Source organism: Procambarus clarkii, unplaced genomic scaffold, assembly GCF_040958095.1.
Source record: "Procambarus clarkii isolate CNS0578487 unplaced genomic scaffold, FALCON_Pclarkii_2.0 HiC_scaffold_1573, whole genome shotgun sequence".
NCBI classification, from domain to species: Eukaryota; Metazoa; Arthropoda; class Malacostraca; order Decapoda; family Cambaridae; genus Procambarus; species Procambarus clarkii.
Window position 1 is genome coordinate 10,001 of NW_027190601.1, and position 10,000 is coordinate 20,000.

Below are 10,000 nucleotides of genomic sequence, written 5' to 3' on the forward strand. Positions count from 1 at the left end.
GAGGGTGGGTGTTAAGGTGGGTCGCCGAAAACGGAGATTCGAACTCAAAAGGCGGGCTAGGATCCGTCCCTGATCCGACACAGAGACAGAACGGAGAGACGACCCACTGTGGCAGGGTGAGGCGTCGAGAGAGTCCTGTGAGGCGGCTGAGGACAGGGAGGAAACGGAGAGACGACCCACCGAGGGCTCGGTGCGTCGTCGAGAGAGTGCTGTGAGGCGGCTGAGGACAGGGAGGAAACGGAGAGACGACCCACTGAGGGCTGGGTGCGTCGTCGAGAGAGTGCTGTGAGGCGTCTGGGGACAGGGAGGAAATTGAGAGACGACCTCACTGTGGCTCGGTGAAACCGTCGAGTAGATCTTTCAGGTGGCTGAGGGCAGGAAGGAAAAGCAGAGACGAGGACATGGGGGGTTAGGGGGTGGGGTTGGGCTCTGGATGGGTGAGGGGAGGGGGGGTGTTAAGGTGGGTCGCCGAAAACGGAGATTCGACCTCAAACGGCGGGCTAGGATCCGTCCCTGATCCGACACAGAGACGGAACGGAGAGACGACCCACTGTGGCAGGGTGTGGCGTCGAGAGAGTCCTGTGGGGCGGCTGAGGACAGGGAGGAAACGGAGAGACGACCCACCGAGGGCTCGGTGCGTCGTCGAGAGAGTGCTGTGAGGCGGCTGAGGACAGGGAGGAAACGGAGAGACGACCCACTGAGGGCTGGGTGCGTCGTCGAGAGAGTGCTGTGAGGCGGCTGGGGACAGGGAGGAAATTGAGAGACGACCTCACTGTGGCTCGGTGAAACCGTCGAGTAGATCTTTCAGGTGGCTGAGGGCAGGAAGGAAAAGCAGAGACGAGGACTTGGGGGGGTAGGGGGTGTGGTTGGGCTCTGGATGGGTGAGGGGAGGGGGGGTGTTAAGGTGGGTCGCCGAAAACGGAGATTCGAACTCAAAAGGCGGGCTAGGATCCGTCCCTGATCCGACACAGAGACAGAACGGAGAGACGACCCACTGTGGCAGGGTGAGGCGTCGAGAGAGTCCTGTGAGGCGGCTGAGGACAGGGAGGAAACGGAGAGACGACCCACCGAGGGCTCGGTGCGTCGTCGAGAGAGTGCTGTGAGGCGGCTGAGGACAGGGAGGAAACGGAGAGACGACCCACTGAGGGCTGGGTGCGTCGTCGAGAGAGTGCTGTGAGGCGGCTGGGGACAGGGAGGAAATTGAGAGACGACCTCACTGTGGCTCGGTGAAACCGTCGAGTAGATCTTTCAGGTGGCTGAGGGCAGGAAGGAAAAGCAGAGACGAGGACTTGGGGGGGTAGGGGGTGGGGTTGGGCTCTGGATGGGTGAGGGGAGGGGGGGTGTTAAGGTGGGTCGCCGAAAACGGAGATTCGAACTCAAAAGGCGGGCTAGGATCCGTCCCTGATCCGACACAGAGACAGAACGGAGAGACGACCCACTGTGGCAGGGTGAGGCGTCGAGAGAGTCCTGTGAGGCGGCTGAGGACAGGGAGGAAACGGAGAGACGACCCACCGAGGGCTCGGTGCGTCGTCGAGAGAGTGCTGTGAGGCGGCTGAGGACAGGGAGGAAACGGAGAGACGACCCACTGAGGGCTGGGTGCGTCGTCGAGAGAGTGCTGTGAGGCGGCTGGGGACAGGGAGGAAATTGAGAGACGACCTCACTGTGGCTCGGTGAAACCGTCGAGTAGATCTTTCAGGTGGCTGAGGGCAGGAAGGAAAAGCAGAGACGAGGACATGGGGGGGTAGGGGGTGGGGTTGGGCTCTGGATGGGTGAGGGGAGGGGGGGTGTTAAGGTGGGTCGCCGAAAACGGAGATTCGACCTCAAACGGCGGGCTAGGATCCGTCCCTGATCCGACACAGAGACAGAACGGAGAGACGACCCACTGTGGCAGGGTGAGGCGTCGAGAGAGTCCTGTGAGGCGGCTGAGGACAGGGAGGAAACGGAGAGACGACCCACCGAGGGCTCGGTGCGTCGTCGAGAGAGTGCTGTGAGGCGGCTGGGGACAGTGAGGAAATTCAGAGACGACCTCACTGTGGCTCGGTGAAACCGTCGAGTAGATCTTTCAGGTGGCTGAGGGCAGGAAGGAAAAGCAGAGGCGAGGACTTGGGGGGGTAGGGGGTGGGGTTGGGCTCTGGATGGGTGAGGAGAGGGGGGGTGTTAAGGTGGGTCGCCGAAAACGGAGATTCGAACTCAAAAGGCGGGCTAGGATCCGTCCATGGTGTGGCACCAAGAGAGAATGGCGAGACGACCCACTGTGGCTCGGTGTGGCGTCGAGAGAGTCCTGTTAGGCGGCTTAGGGCAGGGAGGAAACCGGAGATGGGGGGGAGGGAGGTGCAAACCTGGACTGTTAGGCGAGCGGCTTACTCCCGCCGTTTACCCGCTGGACCTCGTCCAGTCTCCGGCAATGCTCCGGCACAGAGAATGCCTGGCCTGGCGTGACGGCCTGCTCCTGCCCGGTGTGTGGCGGTCGCGCCAGCAGTGTTTCTCGTGTAGCATGCGAGCGTTGCCGGTGTCGTCGGGAGCCGGGATATGTTCTCGAACAAAGTTACCTGAGCGAGTGTGCCTTTCTCCCTGTCGTCAGCTCGGGTCTGGTCGAATTGGGCCGGTGGCGCCGAAGAAGTTACCACCGGAGACCAGGGTCCAGTGGCTAGAGCCGGGCCCAACGGCTATTGCCGAGTACCTTCCTCCGATGCAGGAAGAAGGTGTGTTCAGTCCCGCGGAAATCGTACGGCGGGTGCCGAATTTACCAGTGGCCAGCCGGGTCCAGGAGCTAGAGCCGGATTTGTCGGCTACTGCCGGGTAACCTACTTTGGATGCGGGTGCTGGGGTGGTCGGCCCCGCGGAAATCGGACGGCAGGCGCCGAAGATACCAGCGGCGAGCCGGGTCCCGGAGCTAGAGCCGAGCCCATCGGCTATTGTTGAGTAGCCGTCTTTGCCGGCAGAGCTGGCGTTTTCAGTCTCGTCGAAATCAGACGGCGGGCGCCGAAGTTAACAGCGGCTAGCCGGGCCCCAGAGCTAGAGCCGGACCCAGGGACTAAAGCCCAGCGGTGTGCTTCCGGTTGGGCGTTTGCGTTTTCAGTCTCGCGGAAATCGGACGGAGGGCGCCGAAGTTACGTTTTGCCAGCCGGGTCCAGTAGCTAGAGCCGGGCCCGGGGACTAGAGTCCCGCGTCGGCCTCCGACCCAAGTGCTTCTGTTTTCAATCTCGTCCAAATCGGACGAGGGGTACGGAAACGGCACAACTTAACCCGGGTCCAGGGGCTAGAGCCGGGCCCGGCGACTAGAGTCCCGCGTCGGCCTTCGGCCCAAGTGCTTCCGTTTTCAATCTCGTCCAAATCGGATGGAGGGTACCGAAACGGCGAAACGTAACCCTGACTCCCTTGCAAGTGCCTGGTCCGGTAACCCTATTGTCCTTCAAGGCTCTCAGACCTGAAAGGAATTGGGAGGCAAGTTCGGCATTCTGGCCGAAATCGAGCGCCGGAGTGTACCTTTTTCCAGAACTGGGACATGGTACATCAGGGGTTTTCGTGCTTAGACCACAGCACAGCGAGAGCTGGGCGACCATTTGAGCTCAATTTGCACGAAGTGACGACATCACCTTGACCCATTCGATATATATAGGGGAGACCTGGTGTCTGTGGCACCTTTCTCGTGGGTAACCTGCTGTCTTAGGGGACCATGCGAGGGAGACTACTGACAACTACCTGCGTCTTGGCGACATTCTAAGTCTCGTTGTTGCCAGAGGGAAGGAGCAAATGTTTTCCATTGTTTTGGTGCGTTGGCTACTTTCCCTTCCCCCATTCCACGGTGCTGGTTCTCGGTTCCGGTGCGGTAGCGAACTGTTTGCCGCAGACGTTTACCGGAGTAAATGGGGAACCAGCCTTTTACCTGTCGCGGGGTACATATGCCGAGGTATTTGGAGTCCGGTGTGTGAGTGACCGACCATTGCGTTCTGTTAGACATACGTAACATTAGGCGAAGGCGGCCCTCCTTGCACATGTCGTGTGGTTCCAGAGCCAGGCATCTCGGGTCCGGTGTGCGCGTGCGACCGATCTTGTTCATGTGTTAGACATACGTAACAGTGGGCGAAGACGGTCGGCGAAACTCGCGCATGTCGTGTGGTCCGAGATGGCCTTCCATGCACATTAGATATAGCTATATAAAGGGGGGAGACTCGGTGGCTGGCTGACAACTACCGGCGTCTTGGCGACATTGTGTCTCGTTGTCGCCAGAGAGAAGGAGCAAATGTATTCCATTGTTTTGGTACGTGGGCTCCTTTCTCTTCCCCCACTGTTAGGGCGCTGGTTCTCGGTTCCGGTGCGGTAGCGAACTGTTTGCCGCAGACGTATACCGGAGTAATTGGGGAACCAGACGGTGTTTTGCCTGTCGCGGGATTGGATCACAGGTTCTGGGTTCCGGTGCGGTTGCGAACTGCTTCTCGTTCACCGGCGCCAATGGGGAACCTGCCTGTCTGTCGCGGGGCAAATGCCACATAGGCTGAGGTATTTGGAGTCCGGTGTGTGAGTGACCGACCATTGCGTTCTGTTAGACATACGTAACATTAGGCGAAGGCGGCCCTCCTTGCACATGTCGTGTGGTTCCAGAGCCAGGCATCTCGGGTCCGGTGTGCGCGTGCGACCGATCTTGTTCATGTGTTAGACATACGTAACAGTGGGCGAAGACGGTCGGCGAAACTCGCGCATGTCGTGTGGTCCGAGATGGCCTTCCATGGACGTTAGATATAGCTATATAAAGGGGGAGACTCGGTGGCTGGCTGAACCTACTACCGGCGTCTTGGCGACATTGTGTCTCGTTGTCGCCAGAGAGAAGGAGCAAATGTATTCCATTGTTTTGGTGCGTGGGCTCCTTTCTCTTCCCCCACTGTTAGGGTGCTGGTTCTCGGTTCCGGTGCGGTAGCGAACTGTTTGCCGCAGACGTATACCGGAGTAATTGGGGAACCAGACGGTGTTTTGCCTGTCGCGGGATTGGATCACAGGTTCTGGGTTCCGGTGCGGTTGCGAACTGCTTCTCGTTCACCGGCGCCAATGGGGAACCTGCCTGTCTGTCGCGGGGCAAATGCCACATAGGCTGAGGTATTTGGAGTCCGGTGTGTGAGCGACCGACCATTGCGTCTTGTTAGACATACGTAACTTGCAGGCGAAGGCGGCCCTCCTCGCACATGTCGTGTGGTTCCAGAGCCCAGGCACCTCGGGGTCCGGTGTGCGCGTGCGACCGATCTTGTTCATGTGTTAGACATACGTAACAGTGGGCGAAGACGGTCGGCGAAACTCGCGCATGTCGTGTGGCTCGAGAATTGCCTTCAATTCCTCCCTGGAGTGAGTAGTTTGTTTCGGCAGCAGCTCTCTCTCCACACAACCCCCCATCATCCTCCTTCCCGCAAGAGCATGATCCCGATGCTCGATGCAAACTGAGAACTGTCACTGCACACGCTGCGGCATCTCGGGTCCGGTGCGCGAGGCGAACTTGCATTCTGCTAGACATACGTAGCATTAGGCGAGAGCGCCCGTAATCGCGCACGTCGTGAGGCTCGAGAGGCCTTCAAAGCAGCGCCTCTGTATTGTGTCACGACGATTCCTTCCGATCTCCGTGCGATCACTTCTCCAGCCTACGACTGCACATCGAGTCAGCTATCGATCGGTCTGTGTGCATGGGAACAGAGCACCAACCTTCTTCCATGTCATGGGAAGGCTGAACAAAAACACTGTGGCGTCGCCTCTCTCCACCAACGAGGAGGCGACAAACCACACGGCACCTCGGATGCATTTCCGACGGTTCCTTTCATATAAAAGGGGTGACGCCGAGGAAAATAAGACTCGCGTCCCTACCAAAACGAAAAAGACCACCACCACCACCTACTCACTTACTACTGCTCCTCCTCCTGTTTTTCCAGCTTGCCGTGTTGAATGACGACAATGACGAGCAGGAGTAATCTCGGCGGGGTAGTTATGATCGTTCGTCCACGCGGAGTAACTGCTCTCCTCCGCCTCTGTTCGTCTAACGTATCGACATAACGCCATACTGTCGGGCTGCTAGAGAGTCCATAGTGAGATTTAACTTGCAAAGCAGGATTAAAACGCAAAACCGAGGGGAGCGAGGGGTGTGTGTGTGTGTGTGTGTCTTGTGTACTATATATCAGTAGTACTGTTGAGCTACCTGGTTGATCCTGCCAGTAGTCATATGCTTGTCTCAAAGATTAAGCCATGCATGTGTAAGTACAAGCCGAGTTAAGGCGAAACCGCGAATGGCTCATTAAATCAGCTATGTTTCATTGGATCTGTAAACCCACTTACTTGGATAACTGTGGTAATTCTAGAGCTAATACATGCATCACGTCTCTGACCGCAAGGGAAGAGCGCTTTTATTAGTTCAAAACTGGTCGGGCCTCGGTCCGTTAACCCACCCGTGGTGAATCTGAATAACTTTTTGCTGAGCGCACGGTCTCCGCACCGGCGCCGCATCCTTCAAGTGTCTGCCTTATCAGCTTTCGATTGTAGGTTATGCGCCTACAATGGCTATAACGGGTAACGGGGAATCAGGGTTCGATTCCGGAGAGGGAGCCTGAGAAACGGCTACCACATCTAAGGAAGGCAGCAGGCACGCAAATTACCCACTCCCGGCACGGGGAGGTAGTGACGAAAAATAACGATGCGAGACTCATCCGAGGCCTCGCAATCGGAATGAGTACACTTTAAATCCTTTAACGAGGATCTATTGGAGGGCAAGTCTGGTGCCAGCAGCCGCGGTAATTCCAGCTCCAATAGCGTATATTAAAGTTGTTGCGGTTAAAAAGCTCGTAGTTGGATCTCAGTTCCGGACTGACGGTACACCGCCTGGTGCTTACTGTCACGCTCCGAACAGCTAACTAGCCCCGCCGGCTCGCACGGGGTGCTCTTCATCGAGTGTCCCGAGTGGCCGGCACGTTTACTTTGAAAAAATTAGAGTGCTCAGAGCAGGCTACTTTAATGGCCTGAATGTCTATGCATGGAATAATGGAATAGGACCTCGGTTCTATTTTGTTGGTTTTCGGAACCTGAGGTAATGACTAATAGGAACAGGCGGGGGCATTCGTACTGCGACGCTAGAGGTGAAATTCTTGGACCGTCGCAAGACGAACTACTGCGAAAGCATTTGCCAAGGATGTTTTCATTAATCAAGAACGAAAGTTAGAGGTTCGAAGGCGATCAGATACCGCCCTAGTTCTAACCATAAACGATGCCAACTAGCGATCCGCCGGCGTTATTCCCATGACCCGGCGGGCAGCTTCCGGGAAACCAAAGTCTTTGGGTTCCGGGGGAAGTATGGTTGCAAAGCTGAAACTTAAAGGAATTGACGGAAGGGCACCACCAGGAGTGGAGCCTGCGGCTTAATTTGACTCAACACGGGGAACCTCACCAGGCCCAGACACCGGAAGGATTGACAGATTGAGAGCTCTTTCTCGATTCGGTGGGTGGTGGTGCATGGCCGTTCTTAGTTGGTGGAGCGATTTGTCTGGTTAATTCCGATAACGAACGAGACTCTGGCCTATTAACTAGTCGACGGATCTCCAGCAATTGGTGTCCAGTTCGCAACTTCTTCTTAGAGGGATTAGCGGCAATTCTAGCCGCACGAGATTGAGCAATAACAGGTCTGTGATGCCCTTAGATGTTCTGGGCCGCACGCGCGCTACACTGAAGAGATCAACGTGTTCTCCCCCTCCGAGAGGAGCGGGTAACCCGTTCAATCCCCTTCATGATAGGGATTGGGGCTTGCAATTGTTTCCCATGAACGAGGAATTCCCAGTAAGTGCAAGTCATCAGCTTGCGCTGATTACGTCCCTGCCCTTTGTACACACCGCCCGTCGCTACTACCGATTGAATGATTTAGTGAGGCCTTCGGACTGGCGCTCTTGGATGTTCTACCCCTCGCGTCTCGGCGCAAGGGGTTCTCGCCTCGAGCTGACGGAAAGATGTCCAAACTTGATCATTTAGAGGAAGTAAAAGTCGTAACAAGGTTTCCGTAGGTGAACCTGCGGAAGGATCATTACAGTTTGTGACGCGAGAGCTGCAACCATCGGCTCGTCGTCGTCGTTCGAGTATTCTTCAATGCGAAGAAGGCAAGGGTAGCCTTGGGAGCCGCACCCAATTGCCGTGGGAAAGGAGAAAGCGGATAAACGGCGGGGAGATCAACACCCACTGTGAGACAATAACAGGTCTGTGATGTCGGACTGACATGACATGTCAGTCAGTCCGACCGGCGCAGGTCACAGTCCTAGCGCCGTATACTGCTTTAGAGTCATCTGTTGGGGCTCGCGACACCCGTCACCGACATCTTTCTTCCTTGTCCCCGGTCGCTCAGTGGCTTCCGGCACCCACACCATAGAGAGAAAGCAGCAGGCGAAGACGCTACTGCTCCTCTCGTTGACAGGGCCGGCGCCTGCTACTCTGGCGGCGTCTAGTGCTGGGTTTTCCTTGACACGCTTCCCAGTGGGCCCCTCCCTCCCCGCCTTCACTCTACTGTAAACGTAAATGTACGTGTGCGGCAGAGGAGGAAAAAGGGGAGAGAGAAAAAAAGCATTTTATGTGTCTTCTAACCAAAGTCGGGCTCTTACCAGCCCTATCAAACCCCCCATACATTACGTCCTCCTATGATGGAGTGATAGACGGCCGACAGGCCTTAATAAAAACATATACAACTCTTAACGGTGGATCACTTGGCTCGTGGGTCGATGAAGACCGCAGCTAACTGCGTGTCGGTATGTGAATCGCAAGAATACCAGATACATCGACAAGTCGAACGCACATTGCGGCGGCAGTCCTGATATGTGTACTGTCGCCACTCCTGCGCGAGGGTCGGAATAACATCCATCGGGCGAGTAGCTGTTGCGGCCTCCATATTCTGCTCTTTGGCAGGCTCAACGATGCGCTTTGGCCTGCTCTGGGGAACGACGCCCGCCACTGCCCCCCGAATGAGAAGGCAGGAGGCAAACCGGGAGTCCCCCTAATATTTGACAAACGAGCCCCTAGCACACCTCATCATGCTGTGAAAGAAAGACGCTTTTCGTCCTATTTCTGCAACAGAGGCCTGCCGCCCTTTGAGTGAGAAAACACTCGACGTCTGCTGCGGATCCGATTGTCCCACAGACGTGCAGCAAGCAAAGCCGCCAGTTTCCACCCCTCCGTGGACTGGACGGCACAACACAAGGGTATGGCTAGAGGACCGGGTCGGAAGCGACATGCCATGCGTCGCCGTCCAGAGGTAGTAGTGTGCCAGGGAAATTGAACGCTTGAGGAACCTCCCGCCTATCACACACACTCTCTACGGACCGACTCAACCGGATTTCATTTACTTTGGCCTAGCAGAATTCGAGAGAGAGAAGAAATGGTGCCAATAACGCTCATGAACGAGTAAATTACACCAGTACACAGGTGCATGTATGAGAGAGAGGCGTGTGCGCACAGAAGTAGTGCTATACTACTACTGTTGTTATTATTATTGTTACAATTTCGTTGGCATGTGTGCACCCTAGTGGTAGCCGCTGCCACAGTTGTGGGGCCTATAAGCAACGCTTGCTGAAACCGAAGTGACGGCGTGTCTGGCGCAAGCCGTCAGACGGCCAAATTCGGATTTTCAGTGCGTTGGCTGGGGGACAGTAACAGCCGTGGCATCATCAGCAGCAGCCGCTGTGTTTGTTGCTGGTGTGGTGCGAGGGAGCGACCGCCTGTCGTCATGACGGAGGAGGTGCTGCTCCCGTGCTGTGCTTTGCCCCTCAGCAAAAGGCGTAGCCAGAGTGCTCGCCGACGGGTGGCGTCCTTGATTGATCAAATCAAAATGTGTGTGACTGTGTGTGTGTGTTTTTGCGCCGAGACCGCCCCTCGAGCGATGATCGATGATCAAATAAAATTTTAAACCACCAGCGCACGAAAAAAAAAACCCACCGTCGACCTCGTGTCGGGAGAGACCTACCCGCCAAATTTAAGCATATTAATAAGCGGAGGAAAAGAA

The 10,000-nt window shown here is 56.4% G+C and overlaps 2 non-coding genes and 1 pseudogene across 2 annotated transcripts; all 3 read left to right on the forward strand.

Moving 5' to 3' along the window:
- Nucleotides 1-6,169: 6,169 nt before the first annotated feature.
- LOC138362277 (small subunit ribosomal RNA) lies at nucleotides 6,170-8,041 on the forward strand. The gene has a single exon (XR_011227533.1). It is a non-coding gene; the product is annotated as a small subunit ribosomal RNA (ribosomal RNA).
- A 647-nt stretch (nucleotides 8,042-8,688) lies between these two features.
- Nucleotides 8,689-8,850, forward strand: LOC138362276 (5.8S ribosomal RNA). Its single transcript, XR_011227532.1, has one exon. It is a non-coding gene; the product is annotated as a 5.8S ribosomal RNA (ribosomal RNA).
- Nucleotides 8,851-9,936: 1,086 nt separating this feature from the next.
- The window catches only part of LOC138362275 (large subunit ribosomal RNA), a 7,291-nt pseudogene continuing 7,227 nt past the window's right edge, over nucleotides 9,937-10,000 (forward strand).